This window comes from Callospermophilus lateralis, unplaced genomic scaffold, assembly GCF_048772815.1.
Source record: "Callospermophilus lateralis isolate mCalLat2 unplaced genomic scaffold, mCalLat2.hap1 Scaffold_73, whole genome shotgun sequence".
Classification (NCBI taxonomy): Eukaryota; Metazoa; Chordata; class Mammalia; order Rodentia; family Sciuridae; genus Callospermophilus; species Callospermophilus lateralis.
The window spans coordinates 4,563,916-4,588,119 of NW_027515346.1; the positions used below are offsets into that span (position 1 = coordinate 4,563,916).

The following is a 24,204-nucleotide window of genomic DNA, read 5'->3' on the forward strand; positions in this document are numbered from 1 at the left end:
TTTATTCCTTATATGATAATTAATTTTTTTAAGTTAATTAAGTTACTACAGGACTTTGGGCAAGAGCAAATTATTTCAGGTATTATTTTTTCTAAGTCAGACACTGTATGGGAAAGCAGGTTATGTTTCGTAGTTGCCAAAATGTTAGTTGTTTTAGATAGCTACTGAAAACTGGCCATAAATATAAATTTACTGTAATTAAAAATTTGAGGAGCAATAATGAATGTAACCTATTTCTGAAATATCTATGAAAAATTTTATTAGACGACGACTACTTGTTCTATTATTGTTGGTTTTCTAAATATTAAGTATAATATTGGTTAGTAGGTAGGAAGCTGAAAGGGTTAAAATAATCTGTTCTGCTCAACTGGTCAAGAGACCATTTCTCAGATTATTAAAAATGGCATTTTTCTCAGAACCTAAGAATGAAGCTATTTTATGTTAATGAAAAATTTTGTACTGTTGGGATCACAAAAGAAAGCAATAAATAACATCTCTATCCCTGTGTACAGATCTTAAACATTTTGAAAAATAAAATAATGGACACCAAAGTACTGCTTTATAAAGGATAAACTGAAAAATGGTCTCAGGACAAACAAAATGGTCTTGTTAATTACTGCAAAATCAGACACTTGATGTCCAGACCCAATCAACACTAGCACTAGGATAAGCCTCACAGAACACAACTTGAAAAAATCAAAAGGAGAGTCCTGCTGTAAGAAGAGCTGAGTCAAGCATCCCTAAGTTATTCTTCACAAATTTACAAAGCAGACAACATTATTCCCCATGCCCTAGGGCAGACTAAGTGAAAAGGTGGACAGAGGTGGAAAGGAATCAAATTAAGGAAATAATAGTGATTAGAATATTCAGACCATGTCACCTCAAAACACATACATGCAATTATTAAATTTATCTTTTTAGCTTCATATATTAGTAAATATAAAATTCACATCAAGAACCAATCAACTGGAGGCTGTATAGTAGCTCAGTGATAGAACATTAGCCAAGTATGTCCTGGGTTTGATCAACAGCACCATTTAAAAAAAAACTAGCATATTTTAAAGTACAATTCATATGTCTTCATTTTCTAGGATTACCTTATAGAGCTTTAGTTCTGTTTTTATTTTATGTTTTCTCCATGCTGTCTGTATAAGTCGAGCAGCTCTTATTTCTTTACGAAGATCTAAAAACCTTGCACAAAAGAAATGACAAATAGGTAATAAGCACCTAAAAAAACACAAAAGATGAATACAGAAGATCAACAGAGAATATATACTCACTGTTATATTCTGAGACTTATTAAGAGTTTAAGAAACCCTTATTTACCTTTTCATCTGGAATTGTATTTGACAAATCATAGCAGGTATTCCACCAAGGTCTCTAACTGCAGACCTGACCAAATAAAAATTTTTCTTTTCATTTTCCAGAAGATCTTTGTGGAGTTCTGAAGTATTTTCTATCATGCGAGTAAAGAAAAAGAAAGAAAGAAAGAATGAAAGAAAGAAAGAAAGAAAGAAATTAGAATGCTATAGCCCAAAATCAGACATGGCAAAGAACCAGAAAGGTTGATCAACAAAAAAGGACTAACCAGGATCAAATGATTTAAGAGATATGTCCAGAGTACTGTCATCAGATTCAGAGGAAGAATTTAATACCACTGAACCAGTTTGTGTGCATTCCACAGTTTGAGTAGTACACTGACATATAGCATCAAAAGGCACATACCAAGGATGGTAGTGATGGATAAGGTAACATAACACACGGCCATCTGAGAAAGACACTGTAAAATTCTCTACCTGATTGGAAATACCAGAAAAATAATTACTTGTTTTTAAATACTCATATAAGATTTCATAGAACATTATATCCTTTTAGTAGTTAAAGAGTATAACACTAATTGTTAAGAGAATCTAGTATACCATATGCAAGGCCAAATTCTCAAATATTAAATCTTAACCATTTCAAAAGTAGGATTTTATATTATTACTGTCTTGGATTAGATAGTATCAATCAAAACTTCACATCCTTCCCAGAACCTCAGGATGTGACCTTATTTGGAAACAAGGTCATTATAGATATAATTAAGTGACATGGGGTCATACAAGTAGGGCGAGTTCTTAATCCATTATGACTGGTGTCCTTTTAAGAAGAAAGAGACACACAGACAGAAACACAAGGAGAACTCCATAAGATGGGAAGAGGCAGAGATTGAAATAATGCACAGATGAGTCAAAAACTACCAAGCACTGCTGGCAACCACCAGTACTTAAGAACATGACACAGTTCCCTAGAGACTTCAGTGAGAGCATATTCCCTTCTCAGGCATGATATCAGACTTCAAGTCTCTAGAGCTGTTAATAGAATAAAGGTCTAGTTTGCAGTAATTTGTTATAGCTCTCTTAAGAAAATACGGTAATTATAGTCAATTCTCATTATCCGTGAACGCTGAATAGGGAATACTGACCACTTCTCAGGGGGGAAAGATACAGTTAAGTTGCTGTGAGTCTCTGGTCCAACATTTTCATCAGTCTGTAGATGGCATTGTTCTATGTATGTTTCTGATTCAGTCAGAAACAAAGCATGGCCAACAGCACTATATACTCAATGCCTAAACAAAGTTTACTTAATGTACATACTTTGGAACATCACAGTTTTCTATTATGAATTCTGCATATGCTTCTACTACACTTGATAGCCATTTTAAACAAGAATATAATAACAAAATGGACATCATATACCAGTTCTGTATAAATGCTTAATTAAGGGCATTTTTCCCCCTTAGTGATATATAAAACTTACATCATGCATTTTCCAATTGGTGACAACTTAGATTAGTTAAAATCTAGCATATAACAATATAATCATTCATGTGAGGAAAAATCTGCTTAAATCTATAAATTTCATTATTTAAGAAATGTAAGAAAATATTTTATGCATTAAGCTTAATTGACATCAACCAAAATTATTTAAAGATAGTGAATTAAAACAAAAACAACCACAAAAAAACTTTACCTTCTTATTATAGAAGGCACAAACTGCATTTACCCAGTCCATCAATAATTTCACATTTTCACTATACTGTTCAAAGAAACCACTATTTCTTTTGTCTTTTTTCTTATTAATAATAGCATCAGAGCAGCACAACACTGCAGACAATGATTTCTTTATACTGTGTGTGTATTTTAGAAAGTGAATTTCTTCCTTTAATTGCTCTAAATTAAGGGAAATATCCACCTGAAACATATAAAAAAGGATAAATTCCTTAATTTTTCATATATTAGTTTATATTTTTAATGTTTTATTGGTGCTTTATATTGTACATATTAGTGGGATTCATTGTTACATATTCATACATACCCATAACATGATTTGTCAATGCCATTTCCGAGTACCCTTCTCCCCTTTTCCTCCTCTCCTGCCTTCTCCTTTCTTGCCTCACTTTCCTCTACTATACTGGTCTTCTATTTTCATGAGATTCCCCACCCTATCCCCCCTTTTTTTCCCTTTGTTCTCTCTAGTTCCACATCATGTTATTTTTGACCTACAGAATTAAAGTATCTATTCTGTATTTTGATCAACTGCAGGTTAAAAAAATAAAACCTAATCAGAAATTTTAAAATCCAAAAATAAAATTCCCAAAGTACAGAAAAATCTACATTTTCTTTAAGGACCTCATACATGCTAGGCAAGGCAAGCACTCTTCTACTAAGCTACATCGCCATCCTACAATCTACACTGATAAAATATCTAGTGGTTAAGAAAATGAGATTTGGGGCCACACAAGCTTAGATTCTCAGCACAGTTCCACCTATCAATGATATAAACTTGAGCTTCAGTTTCCTCACCTGTGAAGGAGACTTAACATGACCTAATGCATGTGTGAGAAATATTAAAATAGAATACATACAAAAATTATCACAGGCCTGAGACAGAATAAATTCTAATAAGTGGTAGTTATTATTGTGTTTATTTGATTCAAATTCCTTTTATAAACTAGTAATCAAAATTGAAAAATAAAAAAAAAAAAACACAAAATGTGCCAAATGTATAATACCTGAAAAGCAAATACAATTTTCCAAAGCAATGCAAGAGTCTTTTCTCTGTGCCTATCCACAATATCCTTAGATAGGATTGAATTTCCTGCCAATAAAAATGCAGTCCATTAGCATGATTCATGTATATATATATACCAATATTCAATGAGAATAAGTATTTTTCTGTTCAGTTTTTACCATGTTCACCACTTAATTGAATTCCTCATGATTTAAGAATTTGAAGAACAATGTCAACATTGTGCATTTTTTGAAGACGACTTATTGCAGGAATCCTGAGTTTCTTTGAAAGATTCCAGTTCTATGTGAGAAGTTCCATGGTTCGCCTAGTAGTAAAGAAATTTTCAGATGAATTTGCTATGTAACAATATATATGAAAAGAAATATTCATTTAAAAATAGTTATTACCCACATAAATCCCAAGAGTTTAAAGAGAGTAAGGTCAAAAAGACTCCAAATAACTATCTCAAAATTGGATTGCTCCATAGTTAATGAGTAGCTGTTTTTCATTTTTAATTTTTAAATATAGAAATTCATGAATAAAATGATAAGAAAACTGAAACATACACAAAAATATACATACATATCAACAAAAAAATAAACTTCTTCAGAGAAAGAAAAAAAGGAAGGAGAGGAAGGATAAGAAGAAGGAGGCATGTATTAAGGTGTGCTATAATCTATTAATCAAGTTAAGTGTTTTTTTGTTTTTGTTTTTATTTTAGTTATCATGGTAAATCCCATAGTCAGGTATTAGTGGCTTTTTTTTTTTACAGAGAAAGAAACAAAGGTCCAGGAGGAAGTTAATTTAATTGATCTAATTCATCATCATATACTGCTATGACAGAAATAAGACAGCAATTAAAATCTTGTTTCATCAGTTTCCATAACAACAGTTGGTCGAATTCTCTTTCTCTCTCTGTGTGTATAATAGTAATGCATACTATAAACATATTTGAATGTCTACCTAAAAAAGACATGTACTCCAGAGCTTGAATTCAAATTCCTAATATCATCTAGGTTACCAATATTTTATCCACTACACAATAGGCAATATTTCCATAGAAAAAGCAAGCCTCATATGATGTTGTATATAACTAAAAGGTGACCAAATTATTTACAGAATCATAGTTTCTAAAGGCTAGAAAATGACTTAAGATCATCCTAGACCAATCAATGTACAAAACATTTCTGCAACAATAGACCAACCCATTACCAGTTTAACTGGCTGGTTTGAAATTCACATACACATAAAAAAAACACATAATGAGGCTGGGGCTGTAGCTCAGTGGTAGAGCACTTGCCTAGCATGTGTGAAGCACTGGGGTTGATTCTCAGCACCACATAGAAGTAACTAAATTAAATAAAGATATTGTGCCCATCTATAACTAAATCTCTCTCTCTCTCTCTTTTTTAACCCCCAAAGTGTTTCCTTGATAAGGATATAAAATATTGGAGAGTTCCCTAGAAATAAGACTATTGTCTCCAATCCAGAAATTCTAAAGAGACTAACTGAAGTACATGGTCAAAGTCAGGCCTTCCAAAGCTGAAATAAGCAATCCATTACTAAAATCATAGCCAACTGTGAGGGATTCCAGTTTATTATTTGGTAAATATTCTGTAATTTAAAGTCAGGCTTAAAAGAGTCTATATCTCCATTTTACTCTATAAAACTTGGGCAAGTCATTCTATCACTTCATCTGATTTTAATCAAACATTAAAACAAAGTAAATGCTACTAAAGCTAGTCTGAAATGATAATGGAACTCATGAAGCTACTGTTGACATAAAATGTATTTAAGTGTTTAATGTTTTAATTAGTTTCATGCTCTTTCCCAGTCCTTTTCTGAGATATCAGTAGTTCCTAACCATGTACTGCAGAGCATGTACTCAAGTCACATGCCAACAGAAAAAAAAGTGTGATAGGAGAAAAGTTTCTAGGCATAAAACTGATATCATTTTTTGAAAGAGAAATCTCAATTTTTTTCAACCCTAAATTTATTCCATTACAAGAAAGAACAAATATATATATATATATATATATATATATATATATATATATATATATATGTACAGAGTACGACATTTTCCAAAAAAATTTGGTCTATTCCATTAGCAAAATGATTCTATTTCTTATACTTACACATGACGCACTCCACACTGCAAATCTACAGCAAGATTTGTAACAGAAAAATCAAATTCATCAAATGGTGTCTGAACATGGCTAACAGGCAATCCCAAAAAGCCAAGGTGACGGGAAAGATCACCTTCACCACTTAGGAAATCTCGTGAAGAAGCCAGAAGGATTTCTTTACTAGCCTACAAAGAAACAGGTTGCAGATATAATATTTCAATAATATAACTTTTTATATAATAAAAGCAAATCCTTTTGGTCATTCTGTAAATATAGACATAAAATTAATTATAGTATAAAAAGATTTTCAGTTTCATATCAAATGTTAATACTGCAAATATCATACATTTTCAATTTAATGTTCTCTTTAAAATTTGCTCATAATTAATAACATACTACAAAACCTAGCATTAATTTGATAATATACTACATCAAAATTAGGTAAGAAATTTCCCTCAAAATTAATTTCTTAGAAACATAGTTTAGTTCATTTTCATGTCAAAATTAAGAGTAATAATGATGTACTGGTGAAAGGTTAACCAACAAAAAATCAGGAAAGGTAGAATTACTGATGGGATTCACTAAATAAACATTCATTCATATTATATTCTAACATATTAGTCTCTAGAAATGTTCTTTCTGGGCTGGGGATGTGGCTCAGTGGTGCAGTACTTGCCCCACATGTGTGAGGCAATGAGTTTGATGCTCAGCACCACATATAAATAAATGAATAAAATAAAGGTTCATCAACAGCTAAAAAAAAATTTAAAAAAAACAAATTTAATGTTCTTTCTAAACAGAAAATATGCCACAAGATCAACAAAAGCCTTAAATGGGAAATTTGAAATATATAAGATAAAATGAAAATTATACCTTGAATTCAGCATCTTTACAGAAGAGACAAGGATCATGATCAATAAGTCTGGAAAGCTTAGCATACCAACAACAATAACTTTTTCAATGTGAAAAAGCTTGGACAAAGCTTCTTCATGATCTTAGAAAAAATATTAAAAAAAAATAATAACAAATTCATCCATGAAAGGCAAGTTTCACTTAAAACATAAAAAAAGTAGTAGCAAACAAATAAAAAAATCACACTATGTGCCTTTCTTAGTGTTTTACATATATGAATTTGATAAACCTATACAACAACTCTACATAAGAGGTACCATTTAATATTTTCAATTCATGGATAAGGAAAATGGGCACATGAGGAGATTTAGCTGGATTCATTCAACTGACATTTACGGAGCACCTACTATTTGCAAGCTTTGTCCTAGGCACTATATATACAGTAGCAAAGCATGACAAATATAATCTGAATAGGATTTATAATCTATTGGAGGGAGAAGATGGATAGAGACAAAAAATAGTAGTAATAATTATACATAGTGAAGAGGAATAATGGGAATAAGGGAAAGGAAGGCAGTGGAAACAGACCTATTTAGACTGGTTTCTTTAAGAAAGTAAAACATAAATAAAAACAGGAAGAATAACCAGAAGCCATTTGTGCATAGTGTGGAGAAAATGCAAAGGAAGCAGCAATGTTAACCATCTCTTTATAAATGAGGAACAGTAGGGTGTCTATATTCAGCTGCTATATCAGGATTCCAAAGCAAGCAATTCAGAATAAACATAGCCAACCCTGTGACATCACTATTGTCTTCCAAAGATATGAGTTCACCATAAATTGTCTAAAAACAAAAAATTAAAACCTAAAGTCAGAATCATACTACCTCAAAAAAGGAATGAAACGCTATTGGAGAAGAGTAGACAACAATCTTCTAAAGAACTGGTAATAGTCTATATCCTAAACAGTAAGGAAATGACATAGTCATTCAATAAATAACCCTTTAAAACTATACATATATAGTTTATGCATTTTTTAAATGTTTACTTCACAAAAAAAAGACAAAACTTAGAACTTAGATAAATTTTTAAGCATCTGACAAGGAGCTTTTACATTTATGTTTAAAATTTTTCCTTTAAGTTAAAGGAATATTACAGGTATATACCATTGCTGGGGGCAGTGGTATATACCTGTAATCTCATTTACTTGGAGGCTAAGGCAGGAGGAACACAAATTTGAGGCCAGCCTCAGCAACTTAGCAAGACCCAGTCTAAATAAAAAATAAAAAGTATTGGAGTAGAGTACTGCTGGATTCAATCTCCAGTACCAAAAATTTTAAAAAGTATAGAAACATTGTTCAAATTTAATTATAACCATGCAACTACAAATATCATGAAAGTATAACAGAACGCTAATTATTCAAAATTTTATAATAGTTAACAAGTACTATGTAATAATTCAAATCTGGATGACGTTTTTTAAGTAGTAGTCCATCAAATAATTGGAAAGTTGTGATTTGGCTCAGACAGTTGTAGGTACAAGGCTTGACCAATTACTAGCATTTTACAAGTCACTTAATATCATAGCTTTCACTTTGTTAGAGAAGTAAAAATAATAATACACATCTCATTGAGATTTAAAGAGACTTAAATTAGAAAATATGTTTTAAACAGCCTAGTCTTTTCATTTATAAATGTTCAAAAAATTAGTTTACTATACTATAGGTTCATTACAGCCAAGATCACATTATGTATATTTAAAAGACTACAGAAGTAGCTGGGCATGGTGGTGACACAACTGTAATCCCAAGTGGCTTGGAAGGCTGAGGCAGTTTGAGGCCAGCCTTAGCAATTAAGCAAGGCCCTAAACAAGTTAGCAAGACCTTGTCTCAAAATAAAAAATAAAAAAGGCTGTAGGTGTGGCTCAATGGTAAAGTGTTCAATCTCCAATACAAAAAAAAAAGAAAGAAAGAAGAAAAAGACTATAGAAATAAATTACTCTGTAACAATATGTCAATAATAAATAATGACATGGTCCACTTATCTAATCAGTATTTCCTAGTTGACCTTATATTTTATATTGAAGATGAATCAAGCTAAACAAATAATTTTATAACTTCTATGAGTAAAACCACATTTTATTAAAGAATATTCTAAGTATATAATTGAAAAATAAACTGTTTAAAACTAAAACATATCCTCACCTCTACGCCAATTCGAAGCCACAAAGGATTATAGAATAATAGCCAGTTCAAGACTTTCTGACGTTCTCCTGAAATATAGATCAAAAGAAAGACAAGTTCAGATCACTAATTAAATAAAGAGGATAAAATTCCACGGAAAAGATATCAGTGGAAAAAAAAGAATAATCACTTATATGAAGCATATTGTATATATGAAAAATACTTCTATTGTTAACTATACATTATTATATTTATGTATGTGAGATTTGGGCCAGAAAAGCTAAAGCAAGTACATTTAGCTTTGAAACAAAAAATATCTCTATCTATCTATCTATACACACACATACACATACACACACATACACATACACACACACACATACACACACAAAATGAAATCAGTGTCTGGAAGAGATAATTTTATTTTTATATTTATTGTAGCATTATTCACTGTAGCCAAGATGTGGAAACAATCTAAGTATCCACCAATGAAAGAAAGAATAAAGAAAATGGGTTGTGTCTATACACATAATGAAATACTATTCAGCCTCTAAGATGAAGGAAATATGTCTTTTTTCACAACATGGATAAGCCTGTAGGACATTATGTTAAGTGCAATAAGCCAGGAAAGGAAAAACAATCACTGTATTATCTTGCTTGCACATGTAATCTAAAAACATTGAATTCACAGAAGCAGAGAGAATGGTGGTTGCCAAGGGCTGAGGAGATGCTTATCAAAAGGGTACAAAGTTTCATTTATGCAAGATGAATAAGTTCTAGAGATCTACTGTATAGTATTGTGATTATAGTTATCAAAGCTGAATTACAAACTTGAAATCTGTTAAGAATACATCTTAAATGTCCTCAACCAACCCATCCTCCCCACAAACGTAACTATGTAAGGTGCTAGATATGTTAATCAGATACATTGTAGTTATCATCTTACAATATATATGCATATTAACATCACACTGTATATCTTAAATATATACAATTTTTATCTGTCAATTATACTTCCTTCAATAAAACTGGGGGCAGGGACTAAATGCAAAATTTAAAAAATTAACCAGTAACCTTCTTACCAATATCTTTCCAGAGGTGTTTATCTTTTCAAACAATTAACTGCCTATTTTCAATTTCAATTTCAAGCTTTTTAATAGCTTTAACAATTTTTTCAGATGTAAATAAACAGCATGCTGTGCGGCGTAATCTATTCAACCTGCACCGTGCAGTATAAGCTCTGAGAGACATTTCATCTTTGGTAGGCGCTCTAGGAACACTTATTTTATGTTGATTCTCCGCTCCCAAAAGAAGAGTAGCAGCATTTACTGGGTAATTAAAAAAAGGATAAATGTTTCTGGTTAAAAAATATCATAAATTCTTAAATTCAGCAATAAAATCCAACTTAAGATGATAAAAATGGAATCCATTTCCCACTCCTTCCAAGTTTTCTTCTGATTCTCTAATCTAAAAATGTAGTTGTCATCATTCACTAAGTATCTTGGGCCAATATATCTCCACAACCTGTTAGCACTACCTGCTACCACCAACATTTTAAATATTAGCTTCTCTAATCCAGAATATTAAATGACCTTTGAACTGGCTTATTTTCCATCATTTTTATAAATTAATAAAAAAAAGTTAAGCTCCTAAAGAATGTGATTTTTGCTCAGATCCAAGATGGTAGACCAGAGGGAGGCAGCATTCTGTGTCGCTCCATGACCGGGGTCTCAGCCTGTGGGAATACTGCTTTGCTGAGAGTGATAGAGGACCCCCCATAGCTGATCCTGAGCAGGAATCACAGCCTCTTTGCCCGCAAGGCCCCAGGCCTCAGCTTTAGAAAAGGACTTCCGACTCCTGACTACTTGCTCACGCAGGTCACAAGGTGCCTTAGTGGGACCACTGGCATCAGCACCAGCGCAGAATTCCCAGACGTTGCTCCCACGAAGTACAGCTGCTACCCATGAGCAGGAACTCCAGCTGCCACTCCCACGTGGACCCCCATCTACCAATGTGAGGCTCCCTCTGTCGCTTCCATCTTGGGACTCTGCAACTACTGTCTTAGTCCCCTATTTGCAGTAGCCGGCCTGCACCTGGGGACATCAGAAGCTCTCAAAAAAAGCTAAGAGCTGCAACACTGCATGCTACAGAGCTCATCTAAACCAATCACAACACATCTCCTGGTTACCGCACCCCACCCCTCCCAACACCCCATCGCAGAAAGCAGCTGCCTCCATCTTGGGTCATCTTCATCACCATCTTTAGTTGGGGCAACTACCAGTTTGGAACACCAAATAACCACGTACCCATAGTTTTCTAATTCCTCCCAATCACCAGCAGCTGCTAACTTGGAACAGTGCAATAAAAAACAGCCCTCTATGACAGCCACCAGAGTGCAACATACAAGAACCTCTGGAGAAAGGCTCCTGATTAGGAAGTAGAAAGGGGGGGGGGGAGATACACTTTAGAGACTAATTTAGAGGGCAGGAACTGTGAGGTCTACAGGTGAGATAAGGAGATAAGACCCAGCACCCACATGACAGGAGCAGATAGATGCCAAAGGAGATCCTTGAGGTGCAGTCTCCCAACTGGAGTGCCAAACCCCACTTCCAGGTGCCCTGCACACAAGACCAACCCTCACACCCTGGTAACCCCCACCATCATGAGAGCAGAGATATCAACTAAGAACAGACAACCCCACCTACTGGATGAGAAGGGAAGCAGGAAAGATTCTCATCTCCAACCAAAACAATCCTTATTTCTTCCTTTGAGATTTTTTTTCTTTCTTCTCCCTCTTTATTCTCCTGCCCTCACATCCCCAACATATGTGAAAGCAAGTACTTTGCATGAATTAGGATATTGAGGACTGGTATGACTGAATAGTATATTACTGTTGTGTTGTATATTCTTTTTTTTCTTTCTCTCCAATTTTTATTATTTTAACATTTTTAAATTGTTCTTAATATACATGTGTTTGTTTTATGTATTCTATGTCTTTCCTCTTACTTGTCTACCCCGAATTACTTCCTCTCTATTCTCCTGCTACTAACATTCTTCTTTAGATTTCTCTTTCACACATCCTAAGATTAACTCTATATCCTCATCTCATACCTCCTCAACATATCTTCCTACACCCCAGGTTCTTTGCCCACCATCAGAAACTATAAACCCTTTTACAAACCTACTGATTATATTGTAGATAATACTTGAATTTAGCATTTCTGTACACTGTGACCAACCTGTAAATATCTTAATAACAAATATTTGTTTTTAGGTGGTATTTTGTTTATATTTGTTAACATTGTCCTTTCCCTCAGGAGAGGTATTGGAACCCTACAGGGGCACTATAAGCCTATGGGATAAAAATGGTAACGCCTTGGATTCACAGAGCTAAAAAGGAAGACACAAAAACAACATGAAAAGACAAGGGAAGAAGGTGCCACAAACAAATGAAGATACCACATTATTAGAATCCATGGCCAGCACAGCAGATGAAATGACAGAGAAGGAGTTCAGGATGTATATAGTTAAAATGTTTTGTGAATTAAAGGATGATATAAGAGAGCAAATACAGGCAGCAAAAAAAAATCATCTTGACAAAGAGCTACATAAGCAAATACAGGAAGCAAAAGATTACTTCAATAGGGAGATAGAAGTTCTAAAGAAAAACCAAACAAAAATCCTTGAAATGAGAGGCTAAGGATGTGGCTCAAGCGACAGCGCGCTCACCTGGCATATGCGGGGTGCTGGGTTTGATCCTCAGGACCACATAAAAATAAAATAAAGATGTTGTGTCCACTGAAAACTAAAAAATAAATATTAAAAATTCATTCTCTCTCTCTCTCAAAAAAAAAATCCTTGAAATGAAAGAAACAAATTAAAAGTTCAATTGAAAGCATCACCAACAGATTAGACCACTTGGAAGACAGGACCTCGGACAATGAAGAAAAAAATATATAATCTTGAAAAGAATGTAGATCACAAAGTTGAAAATGGTAATAAACCATGAGCAGAACATTCAAGAAATATGGGATAGCATAAAAAGACCAAATTTAAGACTTATTGGGATAGAGGAAGGCACAGTTCCAAAACAAAGGAATGAACGATCTATTCAATGAAATAATGCAGAAAAATTTTCAAACATAAAGAACGAATTGGAAAACCAAATTCAAGAGGTTTACAGGACATCAAATGTACAAAATCACAACAGATTCACACCAAGGTACATTATAATAAAAATGCCTAACATACAGAATAAGGAGAGAAAATTAAAAGCCACGAGAAAAAGGAATCAGATTACATATAGGGAGAACCAAGTAGGTTATGTGCAGATTTTTCAACCCAGACCCTGAAAGCTAGAAGATCCTATAACAACATATATCAAGCTTTGAAAAAAATGGATGCCAACTAAGAATTTTGTATCCAGCAAAACTAAGCTTTAGATTTGATGATGAAATAAAAATCGTCCATGATACACAAAAGTTAAAAGAATTACAGCTAGAAAACCTCTACTACAGAACATCCTTGGCAAACTATTTTATGAAGAGAAAATGAAAAACAACAATGAAAATCAGCAAAGGTAAATATTACACTAAAGGAAAAGCTAATCAAAGAAAAACCAAGTGAAGTTAAATAACAAAAATAAACAAAAGTAGCTGGGAATACAAATCATATCTCAATAATAACCCTGATGTTAATGGCCTAAATTCACTAATCAAAAGACATAGGCTAGCTGATTTGATTAAAAAAAAAAAAAAAAGACCGAACAATACAATATTCTGTTTCCAAGAGTCTCAGTTCATAGGAAAAGACATACACAGACTGAAGGTGAAAGGTTGTGAAAAATCATACCACTCACATGGACTGCAGAAGCAAGCAGGGGTTTCCATCCTCATATCAAATAAAGTAGACTTTAGCTAAAGTTAATCAAAAGGGACAAAGAAGAACATTTCACACTGCTCAAGGGAACCATATACCAACCAGACATAACAATTTTAAATATATATGCCCCAAATAATGGAGCATTTATGTTCATCAAACAAACTCTTCTCAAGTTCAAGAGTCAAACTGACCACAACATAATAATTTTGGTGACTTTAACACACCTCTTACACCACTGGATAGGTCTTCCAAACAAAAGCTGAACAAAGAAAATATAGGACTCAATAATATACTCAATAACTTAGACTTAATTGACATATATAGAATATCTCATCCATCAATGAGAGAATATACTTTCTTCTCTAAACACACATGGATCCTTCTCTAAAACAGACCATATATTATGCCACAAAGTAACTCTTAACAAATACAAAAAAGTAGAGATACTACCCTGTATTCTATCAGATCATACTGGAATGAAATTAGAAATCAATGATAAAATAAGAAATACAAACTATTCCAATAACTGGAGACTAAATAATATGCTACTAAATGAACAATGGGTTGCAAAAGACATCAAGGAGGATATTAAAAAATTCTTAGAGGTAAATGAGAACACAGATACAACATATCAAAATCTCTGGAACACTATGAAAGCAGTTCTAAGAAAAGTTCATTGCATGGAGTTCATTCCTTAAAAGAAAAAGTCAACAAATAAATGACTTAACATTACATCTCAAAGCCTTAGAAAAAGAACAACAAATCAACACCAAAAGCAGTAGAAGACATATTTAAGGAAATATTTAAAATCACAGCCAAAATCAATGAAATTGAAACAAAAGAAACACTTGAAAATATTAACAGAACAAAAACTTGGTTCTTCAAAAAAATAAATAAAATTAACAAACCCTCAGCCATGCTGACAAAGAGAAGGAGAGAGAAAATTCAAATTACTAATGAACGTGATGAAAAAGGAAATATCACAACAGACACTACAGGAATATAGAAGATAATTAGATATTATTTTAAAAACTTGTACTCCAATATAAAAGAGAATATCAAAGGCAATGACAAATTTCTAGAGGCATATGAGTTGCCCAAGTTGAATATCAAGATGATATACTCAATTTAAACAGATTAATAGAAGATGCCATCAGAAGCCTACCAACCAAAAAAAGCCCAGGACCAGATGAATACACAATTGAGTTCTAAAAAACTAATACCAATACTCTATAAATTATTCTGAAATAATTTATAAGAAATAGAAAAAGAGGGAGCGCTTCCAAATTCATTCTGTGAGGCCAATGTCACCCTCATTCCAAAACCAGGCAAAGACACATCAAAGAAATAAAACTTCAGACCAATATCTCTAATGAACATAGATGCAAAAATTCTCAATAAGATTCTGGCAAATTGAATACAAAAACATATCAAAAAGATAATGTACCAAGATCAAGTGGGTTTCATACCAGGGATGCAAGGCTGACTCAATATATGGAAATCAATAAATGTAATTCATTACATCAATAGACTTAAAGAATCATAGGATCATCTCAATAGATGCAAAATAAGCATTTGACAAAATACAGTACCTATACATGTTCAAAACACTAGAAAAATAGGGATAACAGGAATATATCTCAACATCATAAAAGCTATCTATGATAAGCCTAAGCCCCAGGACAACATCATTTGAAATGGAGAAACAGTAAAGGCATTTCCTCTAAAAACTGGAACAAGACAGGGATGCCCTCTTTCACCACTTCTATTTAACATAGTTCTTGAAACACTGGTCAGAGGAATTAGATGAAAGAAATTAAAGGGATACAGATAGGAAAAGAAGAACTCAAATTAGCACTATTTGCCTATGATTCTTCTATACCTAGAAGATCCAAAAAAACTCCACCAGAAAACTAGTAAAATGAATTCAGCAAAGTACCAGGATACAAAATCAATTCCCATAAATCAAATGCATTTCTGTATATCAGTGACAAATACTCTGAAAGAGAAATGAGAAAAACTATCCTGTTTACAATAGCTTCAAAAAAAGAATAAAATACTTGAGAATCAAAATTTAACAAAGGAGGTGTAAGACCTCTACAACGAAAACTATAGAACGCTAAAGAAAGAAATTAAAGAAGACCTTAGAAGATGGAAAGATCTACCTTGTTCTTGGATAGGCAAAATTAATATTGTCAAAATGATCATACTACCAAAAGCACTATACAGATTTAATGCAATTCTAATCATAATCCCAATGATACTCCTCATAGAAATAGAAAAAGAAGTCATGAAATTCAACTGGAAAAATAATAGCAAAAGCAATCCTTAGAAAGAAGAGTGAAGCAGGTGGCATCACTATACCAGAACTTAAACCTAAACTATACTACAGAGCAATAGTAACAAAAGCAGCATGGTATTGGCACCAAAGCAATGGTACAGAATAGAGAACACAGAATCATATGATTACACTTATATTAGACAAAGGTGCCAAAAATATACATTGGAGAAAAGATAGCTTCTTCAACAAATGTTGCTGGGAAAACTGGAAATCTATATGCACCAAATGAAATTAAACCCCTATCTCTCACCATGCACAAAACTTAACTCAAAATGGATCAAGGACCTAGGAATTAAACCAGAGACTCTGCATCTAATAGAAGAAATCCTACACGTTTCTCTGGTGAATGTGAAATATGGTCTGTTTGAACACTGCGACAATGGGGAAATCACCATTTTGCAAGATTACACAATGGTTTGATAACTAAAATCATTTTAGTTATCTGAAATGGATTCCTATAATTTCGATAAAGAATAGACAAAAGTTAATTTCTTTCTCTTTCAGAAGAAAATCTTTCAAATGTTTCGGAGTGTCATGCTTCTACCTTATCCCACACCCAAGTCTTCTCTTTAAGAATAAACACTGCAGTGTTTTAAAATTTCATCTGAATTGTCTCTCACAGTCCCTGTACTATGCAGTGTTCTGACCTACTCCTTAAACTAAGGTATTAACAGTGAAGTCAATACATCCAAAATGTTCAGGCCACAAAGGACTGCTTACATTGGCTGATAAAATGATAGAATGGAAGGTAAAAAGAAAAAGCAAGTTTCAGTACTTTTAGTACAGAAAATGTATTCATGTCAACCTATGTAAGAAAAATTACCTACACAATCTTAAAAACTTAAGTCAATAAATTAGTGAAATATAACGTAATAAGTAAAGTATATTTAATTAAAGAATGACAAATCCTGTCAAATTTTGGTCTGCCAAAACAAGAGTATTATTAAATTTAAACATTAACTTAATGTTTACCTTCAGAAATACTTGTTTTTACAGTGAAGTCATCCGGAGTTAATATAAAATTTAGCCACCAAGTGAATCCTTGTTCCTGTTTTTCCTTCCAGCGCTCATCATAAAACATGTTTTTTGCAGCAAATGGCATTGGGTGTCTAGGAATATCTAAGAATACAACTAGATTATTACATAAAAAAATTTCTAGTAAATTACTGTACAATATATAGAAAAATAACTTTTTTTTTAAACTAGTGAAACCATAATAAAAAAACTGAACAATATTTGCTTTTCACTACTTGCTACAAAGACTTGAAAACATTTTGGGTATGAAATGTGATCAAGAAAAATGATAGGGAATAAAACAAAATTCCCTGATTATTTAAAAATCCTAACCTACCATAAAGCAATTTCAGTAAAATCTGATAGAATACCTTAATTATAATTTGCATACACACTTTAAAAATTCTTCAAGGCCTTTATTCAAATTTTTTAAAAAACTCATTTCCATTTGAAATGAAATTGATGCTTCATTCCATGTCACTTTTTCAGATTAAATATAATAAACTATATTTTCAGTTTAAATATAATAAGCACTTACCTGCTTTTAATGGTTTTATGAAGGTCAAATTAGACTGTGCCACAGCAACAATGGGTTTTATCCTTTTGTTTGTTCTAGAAATAGGTGTTTTGAATGCCATTGAATCTAAAATACATTAGAAAACAAAATTAATAGCATTAAAAAATAAAATTCCCAAAGTTGGTAGCTCATTTAAAATTAAAAGTATGGGTTCTTCATAATCATATTCATTTAGCAAATACTTAATAATTACTATGCTTCAGACACTAATATTACGAACTTAGTAGTCAATGAAACCAACATCTAGAATGTTTTTCAGACCAAAACAATACATTCAATTTTTGTCTACAGAAGTTACTGTCCAGATTTAACCACAATTGACTGTGTGCATATATTCCAGACTGTGTTAGGTACAGGGAAAATACAGAATAGAAAGATAATTGTCACAGCCTATAGGCAGTTAAGTCTAATACAGAAAAAGTTTAAAAGGGGCATAAAAGACCTTCTGGATGAAAATATACATGTGCTAACTCCTAAAATGAATATTAAGCACAAGGAATATGGCTTGCTGACAAAACTATAACAAGGATACAACAAAGAATAAACACATATAAGAAATTACATAAAAGAAGTTGGAAGAGGAAGGGAAGAGTTCAACAATATTAATAATAGTGGCAGCTAATAATTGAATATACTATGCCAAGAGCTATTAAGTATCAATCTTTCACTCATATAATTATCACAATAAATCTATGAAAACAGTACTATAGTTATCCAAAATTTACATAATTAGGATTCTAGGGCTTAGAGGTCACATAAGTTAGGAAGCAGCAGGGGTTTGAACCTGGGTAGTCAAGTTCTAGAGCCTGCACTATTAACAAGTTTGAAGTACCCTCTATTTCAGTGACAGATTTTATTTCAAGAAATAACACCTTCATCTTTATTTTTGAAAATAGTATAAGCAAGAAAATGAATGGGGTTATGACTAAAGATAAAAAACTACAAGGTAGTTATTAGCCAAGTTAGATATGATAAAACAATTTTTAACAAAGGTAGGAAACAGAGCAGAGTTGTTTTAATAGTCGAAACAATAAGTCTTAATACCAACTCACTAGGAAAGTGGTGAAGAATGAGAACAGACTGATTCCCAAGTATATAGCTTACATGATTAATAAATAGCAAGTAATTATAAAGGAAAAGGCAATAAAATTCATAGTAGCAAATACCTATAGGAGTAGCAGTTCACTCTCTCAAAAGCAGGTTTCATACCAGCATATTCGCAACTAAATGTAAGCATCTTTCCTAATTAGAGCAAACTATAGCCCATGTGTAAAATCCAGCACAATCTTCTTTTGTATGTTCTATACGCAAAGAATAGTTTTTACATTTGTAAATGAATGGGGGGAAATGAAGTGAATAATATTTGATGACATAAAAACTACATGAAATCCAAATTTCAGTGCCTATAAATAAAAAATTATTAGAACACAGGCACATTGCTAATGGCAGAGCTAAACAGTTGTGATAGAAATATGGCCTGCATAGCCAAAAATATTATCTGAACTATGAAAGAAAAAGGGGCTGGGGTTGTAGTAGGCAAGTGAAAGAGCACTTGCCTAGCATGTGTGAAGCCCTGGGTTCGATCCTCAGCACCACATAAAAATAAATAAATAAGATAAAGGTATTTAAAAAGTTATTTTTAAAAAAATCCCTAAAAAAAGGCTGCTTACTCTTGTTTTAGAGAAATCTCAAATCTATACCTATTATGAAGATAAGGAACATGATCAAGTTATAACATTTATTAAGTTATAATTTCTTTTTATTTGAACATTTAAAACATAAAAGGGAGACTCACTTTGCAACCTTCAACAAGCTAGTCCCTCTGCATTGAAATCATTTTATTCATTAGGAAGCCTGTATTAGTGCCTTATCACATTATTTGCCATTCATACAACATCTCTGCTTCTATGCTTCAATAATTCCCTGGGCAGAGCTTAATCATTAAAACTGGGAGTAGCTTGAGGATACAAATTACATTTTTTTCCTGGGAAAACAGAGCCTAAACAATGTATGAACACTTAATATGTGCTTTATTAAGGGGCCTCATTAGTGTTGAAGAAATATATCTGGAGAATTGTTTGTCAGAAGAGAAAGAAGCTAGAGCAGCTCTTAGTGAATTACTGGCTCTTCTATGGGCTCATATATCAGATACCAAATATGTACAGTTCTCTCTAAACCTAACAAAGAGGTTCAACCACGTGGCAGCCTCAAAAACAGGTATGGGTTTGAGTGTCAAAAATTCAGTGGTCTTTGTTCATTCATTCATTCACGAATTCATTCTGTTCATCATTTGTTGTATACCTTGCAGGAGACCAAAATGGATATGTTTCTTAGAATCAAATAATTTGTTATCGGATCAGAACATATCTACAAAAAACAGTAAAGCAAGAAATAGAAATAACAGGTAGGTTCAAGATGTCACATAAGCTGTAATTTGTTTCTAAGGGAATATAATTAGAGGGAAATTCATTAGAGAACAGTATTTACAAAAGTTGGTTATAGTACTTGAAATAAAGGATTAAATTAATGAGAGAAAAACAGATATGAATGTTAGTAAGAGTATACACAGACAGAATGGTGAATAAAGATATCTGGCTAAATAAACAGAGATCCTATAACTGATGACCTAAAATGACAGAATAATAATTTTGTAAATCATCTGATAACAGTAAAGCACCATTGGAGTTTCCTGAGCAAGGAAGAAAAACACCACATAGTGGAAAATCAGAAGAGTTGTTTTAATAATTATACATTGGCACAGAACTTTGAAGTCAGTGAATCCCATTGTGCCATCACTATAATCCTTGGTCGTTACCCCAAATAAAAACTTTTATTTATCTTTTCTTCCATTTAAACCCCAACAGTTTAACAAGAATGGTGAAAAAAACCATTTATGTTGTAGCTAGGAAAACCTAAGTTTAAACTGTGACTCTAAATATTTGGTAGCATTTGAGAACCTGGGTCAAGTCACTGTTTTGAACATGATACGATGATGAGTGAACTAAATAAAAAGGTCATTCTAGTTAGAGAAAACAACAAACTGCAAATACCCTGAGGACACAGCATATTTGAAGTTTCAAGGACTACAAGGAAGCCAAAGTGGTAAAAAACAGTGAGCAAGGGAAAGAGAAAAGTAAGAGGCTGGAAAGTCAAAAGGTCATAATATTGATGTTATAGGGACCTGTAAATCATTGTAGGAATTTGGGCTTTCATTGCAACAGGAAGTCATTAGATGTTATGGAACTGAACAGTCCAAGCCCTAATATTTTAAAAGTAGTATGTGGGTACGCAGACTATGGAAAAGTCAAGGGTGAAAGCAAGGAGATCTGTTTGCACATCCTGCAATGACAAAGACTGGCCCAAACGGTGCCATTCAATGGTGAGTGAGAAGTGATCAGATTATGATTATATTCGAAGGAAAGAGAAAATTTGTTGGTGGACTGAGTTTAGAATCAGATCTGCATTTGAGTTTATAAAGAAAGGATGAGAGAGAAATAAAAATAAGGACAATTCCACAGCTTTGGGCCTCACTATTGAGAAATAACAGATGAGATCATTAAGAGAATGAGTAAAATATAAAAATGTTTAATAACTACCCCTCTGTAATCCAAAGTGTAAGGGAAATAAGAAACTTCCCACAAAGAAAACTGAAAGGGAGCAGTCAATGAAGAAGGAAGAAAACCAGGAAAATGAGAATGGCAAGATAAAATGTTCCAAGAAGACAGAGGTTCAAGGCTCCAAACTGTTTACAAATAGTTCAAGATGAAGACTGAGAATAGCCAGGCATGGTGGTGCATGCCTGTAATCCCAGCACTTTGGGAGGCTAAGGAAGGAGGATCATGAGTTCAAAGCCAGCCTCATCAACTAAAGGAGACCCTAAGCAACTTGGCTAGACCCTCCAAATAAAATACAGGAAAGGGTTGAGGCTCAGTGGTTAAATGTACCAGGGTTCAATCCCCAATACAAAAAAAAAAATTGAGAAATAATCACTGGATTTACAGTGTGGAACTCACTGACCATTTATCCCTTCAGCCTATGCTCTATGCTTATGTTGCTTACATTTTCTTTTAAGCAAAACTCCTTAATAGAGTCAATGTTCCCTTTGTGATCATTCACTGAGTTATATACTGATTTGTATAATTTTTGCATATAGATTATACTTAATTAAAAGTTATTTTCTGAAGTAAAACATCATTTTGAAAGGAGCTTTATTAGTTATTTCCAATTCATCACCTAAAATTGTTGAATCCACTTCAATCAGTTTTTGCTATTTTATTGAAACTTTTCTTGTTAAGGTCGATTATAATGGTTTTATTGGATGTAATCCTTAATAAATAGAGAAGCATCTATATTTCTACTCCCTCAGTGAAATAGGAAACGGGTCATCAGCTTGGATGAGGATCACAAAACTGACATTACCTGGGGTAGAACCCCAGCTTTACCACTGACTGACTGTAAAATGGGCAAATTACTCAAGTCTCAATGTATCTATTTGTAAAATTGTGCTATGGGTAAAAATAACATTTACTGCACATGAATGTCATAAATATTAAAAGAGGTAATAGTAAGGCACTCACAACTAGGTCTGACACATAAAAGAACTCAGTAAATGTCAGCTACTATTATCAATCATGAGACAGGAGGAAAAAGAAGTTTCAGGAGAAAAGGGTGAGGTACCCTATAGCAAAGCTAATAAGCAAGGAAAATACAGTCATAAAAAGAGTTCAGGGATTACTTGGGGTTTGTAGTAATAAAGAACAACCAAGCAAGGTTCAGGTATAGAGTAGGCAAAATTAGACTGAAATACAGTTGGAATTTGCTGCATGGACAATGAAGGGAAGGAAGCCATGGGAAATGCTTGTGTTGAACCATGGAATTCAAGCTGGATTAGGAAAGATAGATAGATCAGAGATGAGGGCCATGGAAACAGTGGTGGATTAAAGAACTGTATGTGTACAGTGGGGTATAAACAATGTTGAAGTTGGGTTCTAGAGGAAATGTGGAACTTATAGAGATAGTAACTGGATATTAAGATGCTTTTAGGAAAGCATGACCTAAGGAGGTTGGAACTAAATTCCCAGAGTAGTAGAAAGATATTCGAAAATGATTTTGAAATCATAATAGTAGTAGTTTTAGAAAAAGTATAATAAGCAAGATTCAAAATTTTGAGAGTGAATCATTCTCTGCATCAAGAGAGGACAGGGGTGAGAAAGTCTGAAAAATGAGCTTTAAACTATTTTGTTATTTTCTTTTTGCTTGTTTTTAAGGGAGAGAGGGGATATTAGTTTGGAAATAGATAAAAAATAAAAAGTAGATATTAGAAGATTCCAGCAGGAGCTCCAAAATCATAAAAGTAGGAGAGAATGCAGACAGAACTTGAGAGGGTTATAATGAAAGCACTGTTGTCAAGAGAAGGTCAGGCTGCAACAGGGTAACAAGGTAGGAGAATGTTTGCAAAGAAGTGCTAATGAAGAACAGTGAGTCCAAAGGATATAGAAGGATTTACATAATAGGAGAAAGAAAACAGTTCCAATTGAGGGATGTTCAAATGAGAGATGTGTATATTTCTTAGGAGGCCTAGAATTCTTTCAAATTATCTGGTAAAATACATAGTATGGGTTACTTTCCTGCGTGGATCTTGATTGTCAGAAGAGGTATTTTGGGTTAAAAGTGTGATGGGATTAATCCTGTCTGCTTCTGAGGCAGTGCCATAAAGCTGTGAATACTAGAAAAGGAAAAATATTCTTCTCTAAGAAATGGAGAACTCTAGGGACCTATCTTCATTTCCAATTAGTGGATGGACAGAGGCAAAGACAGAGTAAGCTCATCAGGAGTACAGGACATGAAAAGGTCTTTTCTACAATCTTTCTGATGGTAGTATTCGGGCCAGGAACTTCACTGGGCCTTCTAGTTAGGGTGTGGACTAAGGCAAGACATGTCAAATAATTTCTTAGGGTGTAAAACTTAAGGAGGTACCAAAAATATCAAATTGAGATAAATATTTGGATATAATATTTTTTAAAAAACAGAATTATTGCAGAAAATTCATGAGTAAAATATCAAAAGTTTGGGCTGGGGTTGTGAATCAGTGGGAGAGTGCTTGCCTCACACATGTGAGGCATTGGGTTCGATTCTCAAGACCACATAAAAATAAATAAAAAATAAATAAAAGTATTG

General features: G+C 33.1%; 1 pseudogene; it reads right to left on the bottom strand.

Annotated features, from left to right (window-relative positions):
• The window catches only part of LOC143389370 (abnormal spindle-like microcephaly-associated protein), a 48,300-nt pseudogene that overhangs the window by 20,161 nt on the left and 3,935 nt on the right, over positions 1 to 24,204 (bottom strand).